Here is a 16,791-nt window from a genome sequence, read left to right as displayed (position 1 = left end):
CCTGTGAGGCCGTGAAGGTTTTGGACTTCTTGCAGGATGGTTTCGTCTTGGGGCTTGCGGTTTCTTCCCTTCGGGCCCAGTGGGCTGCCATTTTTGCTTTCCGGGGTTCTTCTGTTTCCTCTGTATCCCCATTGGTGGCTCGCCTTCTGCGGAGTTTCTTGCTTCAGCATCCTGTTTCTCGTTCTCCTGTGCCTCCTTGGGATCTTCCCTTGGTTCTCCGGGTATTGACGGGTCCTCCTTTCGAGCCTTTGGATTCCGTGGCCCTGAAATTCCGTTCTGCTAAGGTTATTTTCCTGGTGGCCATTACTTCTGGGCGGAGTGTTTGTGAGATTGAGGCGCTGATGGCTTCCCCTCCCTTCTTGCGCTTTTGCGATGATAAGGTCATTCTCCGTCCGAGTCAGTTCTTTCTTCCTAAGGTGGTGTCTTCCTTTCACTGTCAGGAGGATATTGTTCTCCCTGTGTTTTTTCCGGCTCCTGCCTCTCCTGAGGTGTTCGCCCATTCATTGGATGTGCTGCGGGCTCTCCGCATCTACTTGGAGCGTACGGCTGGCTTCAGGAAGGTTGATTCCCTGTTCGTCACCTATGGCCTCTCGGGGCTGGAGCTTCGTCCTTCCTTGTCCACTTTATCTTGGTGGGTCAGGGGTGCTGTGGTTTCTGCTTACGACTCTGCCCACTGTCCTCTGCCTTCTTCTGTTCAGGGTCGGTCGACTCGGATTGTATCATCCTCCTGGGCCATGTTCAAGGGGGCCTCGTTGAGGGATATATGCAATGCTGCCACTTGGGCTGCTCCACATACTTTTGTTGCCCATTACCGGCTTCAGTTGGGGATGGGGCCCTCTGCTGCTTTTGGGGCTCGTGTCTTTTCTGCGGTGCATGATTTGTGAAATGTACTGTTTTCTTTTGATTAAAACTGGACCTGTTTTTTCTCGAAACTGTTAGGTCTGTTTTTTTCTTACAATCACTGTGTGCTTGGGTATGGGCTCACATGTAAGGAATGGGACGGGGAGAAAGGACGAGGAGGTAATGCCCGGTTACTCACCGGTAATATCCATTACTTCGAGTCCTGGTCTCCCCGTCCCATTCCTGACCCCTTCCCTCCCTCCCTGGTATGGGTTTTCTTTGGGTGATTGTGTGTTTTTTCGTTCAGTTTTTTTGGTATTCTCGGGATGTTTGGTTTCTGCACTTTCCCCTTTATAGTCACGTGAGGGTGACGTCATCCTAGGGGGAAGTGCAAACAGCTCAGCTAGGTAGGGGTTTCTGTAGAGCGGACTAGCTGCTCACATGTAAGGAATGGGACGGGGAGACCAGGCCTCAGAATAATGTATATTACCGGTGAGTAACCGGGCATTTCCCTTTTCGATGCTCATCTTAAAACAAACTCCTCGACCTCGATCTTCGAAGCGGACCGTTGGGCCTCTCCGTGCCGACCACGCCTGCAGTCAATGGAAAGGACTCCCTTCAAAAAATTCCCCGGTGTGGTACTAAGTTACCACACACAAACTTAATCAAGGTGTGCAATCTCTGCCTCTCTCCGGAGCATGGCGATAAAAACTGCAAGGCCTGTGCATTGTTCAGGTCGAACAAAACCATCCTTCATCATTAGGCCCGACGTCACGAAATTTCTTGCAGAAGCAGTTTGATTCCGGACATCTTCGAAGCAGACCCCGATATCCAGCCGGAACAATCAGGTGATGAAGAACACGTCTCCAGTGCCGAGGACTCTGACGCTGAACAAGAGACATTCACCCCGGCTCAACGGTCCGTGAGTACCGAAACCCCTCATCCCGAAAAATAAACCGAAGGCTCCGGTAACAGTCGCCCTTCGGCTCAGGTTGACACCATCAACAGGTTTCAGACGCCCGCCCCCTGACCCAGCTATGAAACCTAAGCATAAGCCTTTGGGCTTGAGCCAACCCCAATTCGACGCTGGAAAGTCCTCCTCGGCACCGAAGCAACAGGTCAAACACTTGTCCATGCCAAAGACCGCCTCAAAGCCAGAGCCTTCAGTCGAAGCATAGCAAGGACAAATACTCTGAACCGAAGAAATCTTCAGAGCCGAAAAAGGCTTCTGTCTCCAAAAAATCGTCGGAGCCGAAATGTTTTGCAGCCGCAAAAACCTAAAGAGTCTAAGACCCCACGAAAAGCCTCGCAAACTTCCTACAAAGAAGGTTCGGCTCCAAATACATGGACACCGAACAAAGACATTTAGCGCACGCAGCCTGCATCTCTTTTTGACAGATCCAATGCAAAAAACTTTGTTTATTGACCCAAACACGGGCAAACTAGTCACCAAGCCTCCAAAAAAGAGGAAACTGGACACTACAGAAGAACCGGCTATACCTCTCAAACGACAGGACATGGGCCCTAACATGTCCCCACCTCCTTCTCCCCCTCCAGTTAATCCACATCTATTGATTTCTCCACCAAACTCCCCACAACCTATATTTTCACATCAACAATCAGATAGTGAGGATGACACAGGTAGAGATATAGACCCACATGGGGACGATCATTCATTCACATAACATCCCACATGACGTAGACACTTGGGGTGACTACAATACCGATCCCGACCCACATAATAAACCGGATCTCTATCTAAGCTGTTACCACTAGATGACAACTAGGGGTTCGCGCAACTAATTAACAGGGCTGCCCAATACCACGGGCCCCCTTATATTCCGACCCCTTAGATGAAGATTTTTTGTTAGAAACCTTTGCACCCTTGGAAAAATCAACAAGCACCCTGCCAATTTTAAAAGGCTTGCTAAATCATACCCCAGAAGTTTTTAACCCCTTCGATGCTCATGACGAGCTCAGCTCGTCATGCAGTACACTGGTCGTGTGCTGATGACGAGCTGAGCTCGTCATGAATAATGGCATCCTGCATATCTCAGCACATAGCGGGAATTGCCTTAGCAGCGAAGGTGTTAAGGACCCAGTCAGATCCAGGATTCTCAAACCCAGGGTGGATAAAATATACAAGGCAGCTCCCAATGACCCAATTTACAATAAAGGTCCGACTCCCTTAGATTCCCTAGTGGTAACTAATGCACGCAAGCATGCAAACTCACAAAGTACAGCTTTATTGGCCAGGTACGACGGAGCTCACTACGACCAGCTTGAAAAGCTCATGGAACACCTTCCTGATAAGTACAAACAAAAAGCCAACAACCTTATCCAGGAGGGCAAACTGATTAGCAACACCTCAATAAAATGTGCGCTTGATGCGGCCTATAGCGCGTCGCGCACAATTAACACTACCATCTTGTTCTGTAGACACGCTTGGCTCCGGGTTTCCGGATTCAAGCAGGAGGTTCAAACTGCTATTTTAAATCAACCATTTGATCAGGAACCTCTTTTCAACCCTTAGTTGACAAATCACTAGAAAAGATGAAGGATACCGAAACTGCTCAGTCTATGGGGGCCCTTACAGTTTCCTTCCCTTAGAGGCTCTTTTCGCCGCTCCTTCTACAGAACTGGCTCCAAAACCATGGGTTCAAAACATCCTTCCTCCTCCTACAAGAGCCCCATTCAAACATACCAGAAAGCATTCTTTCGCAGAGGCTACAGAAGCAACAATAATAAAGGGAGAGGTTGTGGCAACAATAGCTGCATTCCCCACCACTAAACAGTGACTTCCCTACACTTCCCCCGATCATTTCACTCCTGTCGGGGGACGTCTCTTACAGTTCCTAACTGTCCTGAATTCCATTACAACAGACAAGTGGGTAAGACAAATTATCCAGTATGGTTATTGCCTGGAACTCTCTTCTACCTCCCCAGACCTTCCTCCCAGACAGCGTCTCATGTCCTCGGAACATCTGACACTTCTCAAACAAGAGGTTCTCTCTCTAATACAAAAACATGCAATAGAACCAGTTCCCTTGCCTCATCAAGGCCAAGGGGTTTCCTTCCTGTATTCCCTAATCCCAAAAAAAGGACGGCTCCCTCAGGCCCATACTGGACCTCAGACCGCTAAACCTCTACATTCAGTCGGACCACTTTCACATGGTCACTCTCCAACAGGTGCTCCTACTACTTAAACAGTGCAACTTTCTCTCCACTCTGGATCTAAAGGACGCCTACTTCCATATTCCCATTCGCCCCGCTCTCAGGAAATATCTCAGGTTTGTGGTAGATTATCAACACTACCAATTTAATGTCTTCTCATTCGGGATCACAGTGGCACCCAGAGTCTTCACCAAATGCCTTGCAGTAGTTGTAGCCCACTTAAGCAGACATCCTATTCATGTCTTCCCTTATCTGGACGAAAAGCCAAATCACACAGCAGCTGTGTGCAACACACACACACACACCACAATTCAGCTGCTTCACAGCTTGGGATTCACAGTAAACCTCGCCAAATCCCATCTCCAACTGCCCAACATACAACAATACCTAGGGGCTACAATAGACACTTCAAAAGCTCTAGCATATTCCAATCCAGTTAGGATAAGAGCCATACAGGCTCTAATCCAAATATTTCAGTCTCAACTTTCACCTCCAGCGTATGTGTTCATGCAGTTAATCGGGATGATGGCCTCCTGCATTCTACTCAGCCCTTATGCAAGATTCCAAATGCATCCCTTACAGGAAAGTTTGGGACTTACTTGGAACCAAGCTCAAGGCCAGTTAACAGATCTGGTGTTGGTTGACGCTCGCACACATCGCTCTCTGCAGTGGTGGAACACACTAAACCTTTCCACAGGGCGGTCGTTCCTCGACCCGGTTCCACAGACAGTGCTAACAGCAGACTCATCGCTTACCAGCTGGGGAGCTCATCTTCAAACCCATACCATCCAGGGCATATGGACCCACCAACAAAGACTATTCCACATAAACTAAGTGGCATTGTTAGCAATCTTTCTAGCGTTAAAATCTTTTCAACTCCACCTCCTAGGCAGAGCTGTCCTGGTCCGTACAGACAACATGACAGCGATGTACTACATACAGAAACAGGGGGGAGCACACTCTGCAGCCTTCACACCTAGCCCAGAGCATATGGAGATGGGCCATTCTGAAAAACATAGATCTCCTTGCAGGACACCTCCCAGGTGTACAAAATCACAAAGCCGATTTGCTCCGTCGTCAAACACAGCAGATCCACGAATGGGAACTTCATCCTCCGGTTCTTCTTCCATTCTTTCGCATGTGGGGCCACCCAGAAATAGATCTGTTCGCCACGCACCAAAACGCAAAATCCCCAACCTTCGCGTCCAGGTATCCACACCCATTGTTTAAAGGCAATGTGCTATGGATGAACTGGTCAGGTAAATTTGCTTACGCTTTTCTGCCTCTCCCACTCATTCCGTTAGTGGTTCGGAAACTCAAAACCGCATTCCCTCACAATGATCCTAGGTGCTCCAACATGGGCCCAACAACCATGGTTCACAACCCTATTGGAACTGTCAGTAGTCCCTCATCAAAAACGGAGTCTTTCACCCAAGCTTCTCAAGCGGAACCATGGAGAGATAAGACATCCAGATCCCAATCAACTCAACCTTTTGATCTGGCACCTGAGGTCTTAGTTTGGCTACCTAACTCTTCCGCCAGACTGTATGAATATCATTAAAGAAGCTAGACGCCCTACCACCAGAGCATGCTATGCAACAACATGGAAACTATTTACCATTTATTGCACAAACAACAAAATAAATTCACTAGATGCTTCTATTCAGAACAGTATCTGCTACCTCTTGCATCTACAACAATGTAACCTAGCATATACATCTATTTGGCTACATCTAGCTGCGATAGCAGCAGATCTCCAAAACAGACATTTATCTTTGTTTCGAGTGCTCGCTATCAAAGCTTTTATGGAAGGACTTAAAAGAATAATTCCAGAGTCACGCCCTCTCCAGTGTGGAACCTAAATGTGGTCCTTACCAGACTCATGGGTCCCCCTTTTTGAACCTCTCCACAAATGCGAACTACAGTTTCTCACTTGGAAGGAAGCCTTTTTGGTTGTGATCACATCTCTCAGGAGAGTTAGTGAACTCCAGGCATTAACCATAAAAGAACAATTTTTACAAATCCATCATAACAAAGTGGTACTTAGGACGAACCCCTAACTTTTACACACAGTTGTAGCTACCTTCCATCTCAACCAGTCTGTTGAACTCCCAGTGTTTTCCCCTCAACCAGCTCTTCACACGTTAGAAGTTAAAAGAACAATACTCTACTACATTGAAAGGACAAAATCCTTTAGAAAGACCAAACAACTCTTTGTGGCTTTCTCCCCACCTCATAAAGGCAATTCCATCTCAAAGAGAGGAATTGCAAGGTGGATTGTTAAATACATCCATCATTCCACATGCAAACTAGGTGCTTCCATGGTATTCTTAGGGAACATTCTCCTAGATGACATCTGCAAAGCAGCAACTTGGGCTATACCACACACCTTCACAAAACACTATTGTGTAGATGTGCAGGCAAAACAACAAGCTAGTGTGGACCAGGCTGCCTTAAGAACACTTTTTCAAACCACTGCAACAGATACAGGCAGCCGCCGCTGAGAAGGTAACTGCTGTAAAGTCTATGCAAAAGTATACAATCTGCAGCTCATGTGCTTCGAATGGAAAATGCTACTTGCCAGTATGCATCTGTTCTTTGCATGTAGAGCTGCAGATTTGTATACACCCACCTGCCTCCCCGTATACCTCTATCGGTTCAAGTACTATCTTACTTGGATGCATTACACAGGGACATCTCTTTCTACTTCTTACTACTCCATCGTAACCCTGCGTGGCAAAAACAATCGAAGAATGGAGTCAATGCCCAGGCGCACTATCGTCCTAGGGAGGAGTCACCTTCCTCGTGACTGCAAAGACTTCTTCCAAGACAAAAAAAGTGAAAAATCCAATCCCAACACCAGAAGGCGATCTATGCAAAAGTATACGAATCTGCAGCTCTACATGCCAAGAACAGATGCATACTGGTAAGTAGCATTTTCCTTTTCTCTAGTAATACATAACCTAATTGTGCTCATTCTGGTAGTTACAGGACTCCGCATGGGGTTATCCCAGTAACCCACAAGTGTATTGTTAAGGAATACAGTGTAAAAATAGTATTACTCTCCAGGGCATGTTTTTGGGATTTATGCACAATACGCTGGAGGAATGGGCATATACTAAATAAATTGCAAGTTCCCTAAATTAAGTGTTGTTCCTCCACAGTTGATAAATTCTATCAATTTCCTATGTTTTCATTTTGTTTATTACTATTGGGTTTTATGGTTTCCCAAACATTTTATTTCAATAATTAAAGATTTTTTCCCCCAATGGTTTTCACAATATTACATAATACACCCTTTTTCCACACCAGTGCTCTTTAGGTTTCGCCTATTACCATTCGCTTGCGAATGGAATGGCGAAAATTCATGGGCTCGATCGAATAGTCAAACCACTGCGGTTTCCACTGCGGTTTCTTTACAGTGCATGCGAGGTCACGTGACCACAAAAGCGGGTCACGTGACCACACACGCACGAGCATCTCCCTAATCCGCCTGCCCCCACCAGGCTCTCCCGCCCCCATCCGGCTTCCCTCCGCGCATCTGCCTATCACACTTCTCCCCTCGCACGCATTCCCGCCCCCCCACCAGGCTCTCCCGCCCCCATCCGGCCCATCTGCCACCAGGCTCTCCGGCCCCCATCCGGCCCATCTGCCTATCACACTTCTCCCCTCGCACGCATTCCCGCCCCCCCCCACCAGGCTTTCCCGCCCCCATCCGGCCATTTGCTTTTTCGAGCCGAGCATGGCGGAATAGTCTTGCTTTCCCGGTTTTAGCTTCTTTTTCTTTCGTTTCTATTTTTCGATTCCCATCGTTTTCTCGTCATTCTATACCTTCCCGCCCCCCACCAGGCTCTCCCGTCCCCATCCGGCTTCCCTCCGCGCAGCCATCTGCCTGCCACACTTCTCCCCTATTCCCATCGTTTTCTTTATCCTCCTTTACACATTTCATCTGTTAACTCCTCTTACTCCCAGAACGTATTTCCTCTATCCTTCCAGACTTCCTTTTCCTTCTGTTTCTCCATGGGCTGTACTCCCTCAGCTACACACACGCCCTATATTGATTACTCTCCCCTACCTCACATTTCATTTGCTTTGTCGTCTTACGTTTTGCCTTTTTGTTTTTTCTCTACCTCACGGTCTTTCCATGTTAGTCTCTTTTAACCTCTCGCATTACCTTTCACGCTTCATCTGGCTTCCCTCCTGACTTGCGCAATTGGTGGGGGTAAGGAGAAACGCGCAGAAAGTATATTCCCCTGTGCCTGGCAACCTAGCTGGCTACGGGTACTCACCTTAATTAATCCTAGGGCACTGGCACACCCTGCGATGTACGCGTGAGCTTTTTTTTTCACAGTTCGAGCAGAATTTAAGCAACGCACTCGCGTTATTGGCGTAGGGGCTGAGCCGGTGCAAGCTTGGTTGCGCTTTTCACTGACATTCTTTCTGCCCTTGTATTACAGGCTAAGTGCTGGTTCTCATTCCTTGGTGCCGGTGAGGGCATTTGATGCCAATTCTGCACGCTACCAAATAGGGTGCCAGGTTGCAAACAGGATCATGTTTGGTAGCTGATCCGGTGACCTTCACAAGGGCCTGCTCCAAGGCCTATTGTGTGTGGCCACGTGGTAGCAGCACTTGGCCCACAGCCCACTGACTGCTGCCCTGCTCACTGTGGGGAAATCAATCTGCTTTGCATTCCTGTTTTTTGAAGACCTAGACGTTTAGGCCAGGCGTTAGCCAAAGCCTTTTGATTTGATTCAAATTATATGTATAATGTACATAGGCAGACTTTCAGTCCCCGCCTTTCGTCCATTGCTCGGTTATTTTGTCATTCACATATCTCCTCCACCCACTACAGCATACAGCACGAGGCAGTGGGTCAGCTCGCTTCAGCCATTTGCTAATTTCTCTGTGAGAGGCAGCATTTTGTTCTTTTGCAAGGAGCACATCCCCATGGGTAGTATACTAGTGTCTTTCACTACTAGGGCAAAGTATGCTTTTTGACACTAAAAACAGTTTTGGTTTCAGAAAATTGTATTTTTTTTTTAAATTTAGCTTGTTTCTGTGTGTGGTGAATTAAGTTTCCACTGATGCTACCTAGACTGCGCATCTCCCTAATCCGCCTCCTCCCCTCGCTCGCATTCCCGCCCCCCCCCCCCCCCCCCCCCCCCCCCCCCCCCCCCCCCCACCAGGCTCTCCCGCCCCCATCCGGCTTCCCTCCGGCCATTTGCCAGCATACACTCTCCAAGCGCATCGCGCTTTCGCACGCAGGCTAACCCTGCTAACTCTTTAACCTCTGTTCTGCGAGCCCTACTTTCTCTCTTCACTCATCTCTTACCTCTCTCCCCTCTCTCGCGTTGGCCTTTAACCCCAGCCCTTCTTGCCCTTTCCCCCACTCTACTCAGCCCCCTTCCTTCTCTCTGTTTTGGGTTGTTTCGTTATTTCTAGTTTAAATTGCTTCCTACTGGAAATCATGTTTTCTGGTTGATAAATGAATATGTGCCAACGGTGAGTTTTAAAGTTGTAGGTACTCGGGGCCTCCTGGGCCAATGTACAATAAAAATATGTGCCCAAGATCACATTCCCATAGGTTTTTCCTGCAGAGAAATGGGGAGCTGCTCGGGGTTACACCACAAGGCTGGTCTTTAACTCGTCTAGCATCGCCGGCTCTGGCCTTATTCTCGCGATGTCTGGAGCCCCCAAGCCGCGCGCATCTCGATGGGCACTTGACCAGTCTAATGGTTTCTTCTGGCACAGATCACCTTTGTTGCTGACCCGGGGCAAATAACCTCGTGAAAAGATAAAGAAAACATAGTTGTCAAAATGATTCATGCCTGAATGTTCAGCGAGCACCACTAAGCATGCTGGGGCTTGTAGTTTCGCCATGTTCACTCAAGGGTATGCAACAAGTTCTTTCAAGGTTCGAATGGTTACTTGCGTTATATTGGTGGCACAAATTTCATAAATGTCTGAAAGCCGAACCCATGACTTGGGACAGGTTGACGGATGTGAAAACTTCTAGAACTGTACTGTACTACAAAAAAAAGTAAAAAATTAAGTTTGATATATTTTGCGCAACTTTTGCTTCCATATAATACATACATTCTTTGGTGGTCGCACTGCACAAACTTTTTGCATGCATTGTAAAATGGGAAGTGGTATGGGTGAGGACGCTGTGCAACTTCACTTTTTGGTAACGTAGTGCAGAACAAGATTAGGATGGAAGCGGTATGCGTGAGGAGGTGTGACACCGGCAACAGAAAGCGTGCTCTGTGGTCTTGCTGATGCTTGTGCAAATGGCACATACATACAGCACTTGCTTTTAATGTCTTGCTGATTCGTGGCACTTTACTCAACAGGTTCAATTGCCACCCAATTCCGTGGCAGTTTGTATATTCTGTAATAAAAGTTATGCATCCCATTCCACAGACACAAACTGCAAGCGAAGAGTAGTTTGCATGTTCTCCCTTTATGGCAGCTTCCATGTTAGTCTGGAGCTTATTTCTGTGCGGCTGGCGCACTGCGTTCGGGTTGTTAAATAGTTCTCTGTAGTTTGCACTTAGCAGCCATTCTGACATAGGTTTCCGCACAGCTTCAAACGGGTGAGTAACATTCACAGATACTTTGCCATTCAATATGATGGTTTTCCAAGCCCTCGAAAAAGCCAGGAATGGATGAGTTTACCCAATCACACAAGGCCAATTGGCAGATGTGATAATAAACATAACAACGAAAATAATAGCAATAACGTGTTTTTTGTGTAACTTACTCACAAGTCTTGTTTTATGTCGTTTTTGAGTCTAAATGCTGAATTAGCAAGACCATGTTTCTTAGTAGAAGCTAACATTTTAGTCTTGAAGCCTTTATAAATGTGACCTTTTATTGGGTATTTTTCTTGAATCTATCATAACAAGAACTTTTAATTCTGTAGCTATACGTTCGGTAGGCTTCTTGGGTACAGTTGATGCGCTTTGGCCCCTATTATTATTTTACAGCCCTCTGTGAAGACTGTCTCGGGGACAAAGATATCAAGAACTATCAGTTGGATATATATATATATATATATATCCATATCCATGAATCCACTACATTCACAGGGGTGGGAGATCTTTCTTATTCAGTTTAACAAACCGAGCATACGGTGCACCACTTTATAAGCAATAAACAATTATAAACTCCATATCCAAGATAGTTTCTTTAAGTCTTCCTTTAATTAAATTCTGAATAGTTTGAGACAGAACAGCCAACACGTTTCGTCCAAAGAGATGCACTTCTTTAGGGCTGTAGAATAACAGATATATACATATATCAGTACAATGCAACACATATGTACAATTGAAAGGGCACAAACTGCACAATATGATGGCAAGCAACAATTATACTTATGACAGGACTGGCTGTACACTACTTCGATGTGTGGAATTTGGTCACGACCGTGATGAAGAGCTACACTACTTCCTGTGAGGATAAGATTACTGCTCCATTTTTTATCGTTTCATGTATATTTATATTCCACATAGGTAAACATATAGTCTCCTTAACATGCTCTGTTGACTGGACTGCACCGTGACAGTGGGTGCTTATATATTGTGGGCACACGCCATTGGGATATTTCCCTAGCAATTTAATAAATAGGGGAAAATAGGTTGGGTGCTAGTTTTTACAGGGTTCACTGTTATTGATTCTATGGTTGTAGCTTTCTCATTCCACATTGAAATAGCCTTCCTCCCTGTTTATGCACAGAAGTCAGTCACTTGAAATTTCGTTAGGGCCTGAAAACATGGTTTCCCTTTAAAGTCTGTGTTCTTTTGTTATGCACCAGGACAACCTTGTTAGGATAGCTGTTGCACTTTAAAATACAACTCCTCATCAGACATTGGCAACCAGGCACCAAGGGGAATGTCTTTTCATTGAGATGGTCGAATATCTTTTTTAAATGCTTTTCTTCACTGTCCCCGAATGCCCTTTGTACTGAAAAAGGCAACATTAGCTCTGTGTTACCTTATTTACATTACTCCAGTGTGGACTATTCGCTACTGATACAGAGAGTTACTGAGGCTGTCTGCATGCATGGTATTACATTTCAAAATGCATCCCCTGCTCCTCTCTAGGCACATAAACGAGATATTCCACCACAATCTCTCAGCCAGACAGCTTGGTTCCTGGTTGTGTAGAATTTGGCCACTTGGACATTCCACCTGAGTGCAGAAACATTCTGGCGTAGGCATGTGCTCCATCAGTCACAAAAGACCTATAGAACCAAGTGAAAGCTTTTCTGCATGTGGTGTAAAGACACGCGGTCTCCATGCAGCCTCTTTAAATCCTTCCATACCAGCCACTAATTCAGGAGGGGTGTTAGTACTTCTCAGTAAGAATCAATCTAACCCTGATCTCAAGATTCAGAAGAAAGGAGTATAGTTCAACATCCTTGATGTCACAAAAGATTGTAAAACAGTTTGAAAAGGCTATTTAGGTCTTTGCCTCCAATATTCTGCTCTTCAGTGTCTTGGGAGCTGAAAAGGTTATTAAAGCAACCCATGCTACTTCCCTTTGAGTGATCCAAAGAGCTCATTTAAAGTTACTTTCCTGGAAAATAGCAGTTTTGCTTGCGCTTATGGTAGCCAGGAGAGTTTGGAGAGGCACAAACTTTGAGCCATTTCTCAAATTAGTTAATGGCAATGCCACCTATCGAACCAACCTGAAATGTATGCCCAAAGTGCCTAGACCGTGATCTACATGAGTGTGTTATTCTGCACTAATTTTATTCCTAATTCTACAAAGTCAGCAGCCAAATCTCTGCATTTGCTGGATGTACGCAGTTTCATCAAATTTTAGATGTACACAATCAAATGTGATTTTGATATTTCCTGATTCTCTACAGTTTATAAAATACCTAAAACATGCTTCTAACCCCCGTATCTTTAGACCAAAGACCACAAAACTGAAAAAAGGAATAAGAAACAATATTTTAGTGACCTCCCTAAACAATAAAACTCAAGCAGAATGTTAGCCCAGTCTTTCTTACTGCTACCTTGTAAAACAAAGTTACATTGTATTAGCCCCTTCAGGAAGAAATAAAAATGACACTTTCACTTTCCTTTTCCTTTTTTTGAATGGCATTTAGTTTGTAGTTGGGCAGGGTTTATTTCAGTATTGATATGTTTACTCTGGTCAGGGCTCTTTCCCTTCTGGTGGAGTTTTATCAGTTATTTTTACCGCCCGACCGCCCGGGGTTGCTGCATTCCAGAGCATATGAGCAAAAGCTCCAAGAGTGCTTGAATTAGTGAAAAGCCTCTCCAGTGATGCAACTCCCTGAAAGACCTAGGGCAGCTTTTAGGTTATCTCTGGGGTGCTCAGGTGGGGGTTGTTGCACTCCTTGCAGACCCCAGAACACTCCTTATGATGTTGATGGGGCATCACAAATCACCAGGGCAGATAGGTTCATTTTCCCCTGCCTCTCTCGTTGGAGCTCCTGGCATGCTCTGGCGTAGGGGCACCACTGGGAGCCCACTCCTCAGCGGCCGGGTTGGCTCCTGACCTGGCTAACCTAACTCTAGTGCTGGCAGGGTCCGCTTCACCTGCCCACATGGTGCTTAGGTAGGTGTCTGCACCTCCCATTTCCCCCAGACACCAGCACGTAAAAAAGTAGGCCTCCTGGCTGCTTAAAGGCCACCTTTGTGTCCGCTGCGTTTAGGATCAATCCACAGGTACAGACTAGACAACACCTAAGGGGTTGGCGCTGTCTCCCTGACAACCTTAAGAGAAGTGCGAGCTCTATATCGTGACGCTGGATCACTTGAGATGCCATGATTATAGGACGTATCTTACTGAAGTTCAGGAAGAGGAGGGGGAAACCAGGGCCCTTGGTAGCCTGGCTGATCAGACACAAAATTTGTTGGGCCCGATTACTAGCATCCGGACTGAAACTAGGACCTCTGTTCATGACTCCGGGTAGAAAAATTACTTATTCCGGGTGAATTATGAAGTTCTATATACTGCTCCGTTACCAGCTGAGCTAGAGGTAGTGGGGGATTTATTGTCCTCCTTGCAGCGTCAGGTGTTGGATGGACAAGCATGAGAGGCCCGGTGACATTGCAGGAGATTCAGGTAGCTATCAAGAGCATGGCCACAGGCAAGACACCGGGACCGGATGGACTCCCTACGGGAATTCTATGCCATGTAAGCCTTTAGATTGGCACCCTGTCTGGTGAACTTATATGCTGAATCCTTGAAGCCCGCCACCTCCCTTTGTCCATGCAGGATGCACTCGTAATCCCGTCCCTTAAGACCACAACTTCGGGTGCCCGAGTTGGGGACCATAGGCTGCTTTCCATGATTAACGTAGACTTTAAGATTCTTAGCAAGGTCCTGGCACTGCTCTATATGGCCACTTTAATTCACATATAACGAAACTGATTTATCCCGTCCCGGAACACCTCACCTCATTTAATTTGCACAGATTGTGCTCTGTACTTTATCGCCACAAGGCGCAAGCCCTTTCCGCATGTGACTATCTTGTCCATTGACCTAGAAAAAGCCTTCAACTCTATTGAATGGGAGTTTTTATTTGCTGTGATTATGTGCATGGGCTTTGGAGAAGGCTGACTTCAATGGGTTAAAATGCCTTATGTAGAAATCAAAGAGAAGTAGCTATAGGTTAGAAGTTCAAAGTGTGTGCTTCAGAATCAAGGAAAAACATTTATTTTTTATGAAGCCCTCTCCCACCAACCTAGTTGGTGGCATGCTTCATCATCGGGCCCCACCCAGGGCACCTAGTGTGCCTCTGGTGTGCTGCGACGTCTGCTAACAGCTTACCGGATTTTGATCAGTGAGCGCGTGGTGATGGTGTTAAGAGTGTGAGTTTAAAAACTGTCCTAAGGGTCCCAGTGGTAATTTTAATGATGGGCCCTTGGCAGTGTTAAAAGCAAGGCAGCGGAGGCAGCGGAGGTGTGTGGAGGTAGATATGGGCTACCACATCCAGTGTGGTCAACATGTTTCAGCCAGGACTTTCATTGCTACTGGACTGTGAATCGATAATTGATTTCATTTTTCTATCATTAGGTCTTCTTAAATATGTGATTTTTTATAATGCTTTATCCATGCCGTTGAGTGATCACAATCCCGTGGGGATGGAGTTAGCTAATGGTTTTTCGCTCCTAAATTCTTCTGTTACTCCACAAGCTATAATGCCAGTCAAAGCTAAAGATCAGGGGAGAAGGATCAAATGGGGACAGGTAGTTCCTGATGATTTTTTCCTAAATTTAACATCAATGGCAGCAGAAGATTTTAATATTTGTGTCCATCCCCTCTCTAAGGGTGAGGAGGTTTTAACTTCCTTTGAAGGTATCTGTCGGACAGTGGCCATGAATTTAACAGCTAAAGGCCAGGGAGTTAAAAATAGACCGGTAATGGGCTGGTTTGATAATAAATGCAGTAAAGCCCATAACCTCCTTAAAAAAGCACTTAATGCTCGTCCGAGGGACAAAGTCCTAGTGGTGCAGCTCAGAAAGGATTATTCCATGGCAATTAAAGCACGTAAAAATGAACTAAAGAGTGAAGCTTGGGCCGAGCTCAAGGACAAAGCTACCTTAAAAAACAGTGCAAAGTTTTGGTCAATTATTAATACCCCATTGTTCTCTCGTGACCAAAACGCGGTGTTGGAACTTAACATCTCTGAGGAAGATTGGCTTAGACATTTTGAAAAAATCTATGGTAGCAACATGGAGCAGGAATCTTTTGAAGTCCCCGTGTCCAAACTCCCCTTGGCGTCTGTTAGATTTGATACAGTTGAGGTTATTAAAGCAATTGAGGGTACTGCGGGTCGAAAGGCCCCGGGCCCTGATGGTGTTCCCGCTGATATGTTTAAGGCAAATCCTTTGTATTGGGCTGATATTTTAACTTAAGTTTTTTAATGCCTCAGCCATTGTGGGATTTCCTAAATCTTGGTCCAGAGCTACTATAATCCCAGTGTGTAAAAAAGGTCAGAGGGAAGACCCAAGATGTTATAGGCCCATATCATTGTTGGACTCCTCTATTAAAATCCTAGGGAAGGTTTTCCTGGCCAGAATAACATCTTGGGCCAAAGGGAATAACATTCTGACAGACGTACAATACGGTTTTAGAACTGGGAGGAGCACGGAGGACCAATGCCTCAATCTTTACCTCATAATAACCAAGTACACGAGGGCAAAAAGGGGATCCATATTCCTAGGCTTCATGGACCTATCCACAGCCTTCGATCTAGTCAATAGATCAAGGCTGTGGACTATGCTCCTGAAGATGGGCCTTGACTGCTCCTTGGTGCATTTCCTAGCGGAGTTGCATAAAGATCTGAATGCCTCCATTAGGATGACAACAGAGGGGAAATGTACAGCGAGTTTTAGATCCAGCAGAGGGGTGCGCCAAGGCCGTATCTTGGCCCCCATGTTATTCACGTTATACGTGAATTCATTGGAGGCTAATCTAACAGCTGTCACTCAGGATATACCGTGCATGGGAGGTACACCAATCCCGGTGCTCCTCTATGCCGATTCGGTGCTGATAGCCAGGACCCCGATTGCCCTGCAAAAGCTGCTTGATTCTTTTGGAACTTTTATGTCCAGTCTAGATCTGGTGATCAATAGCGGCAAATCCCACACAATGTCAGTAGGTTGCTCTAAAAGTAAAGATAAAACCTTTTTTTGTTGCAGCGAGGTTATCTCTAGCGTAAAGGTTTTCACCTACTTGGGTGTAGTATTCGATCATAGAGGTACTTGGACACCACAGCTAACATCCAAAGGGAAT

At 46.0% G+C, this 16,791-nt stretch overlaps 1 protein-coding gene across 2 annotated transcripts in view; it reads left to right on the top strand.

Annotated features, from left to right (window-relative positions):
• PHIP (PHIP subunit of CUL4-Ring ligase complex) overlaps nt 1-16,791 on the top strand; it is a 2,330,659-nt gene that overhangs the window by 199,291 nt on the left and 2,114,577 nt on the right. The window lies entirely within an intron of this gene.

Source organism: Lissotriton vulgaris, chromosome 6 (genome assembly GCF_964263255.1).
Source record: "Lissotriton vulgaris chromosome 6, aLisVul1.2, whole genome shotgun sequence".
Lineage (NCBI taxonomy): Eukaryota > Metazoa > Chordata > Amphibia > Caudata > Salamandridae > Lissotriton > Lissotriton vulgaris.
The sequence above is the reverse complement of the archived record's forward strand: the minus strand, read 5'-3'. Positions and strand labels throughout refer to the sequence as shown.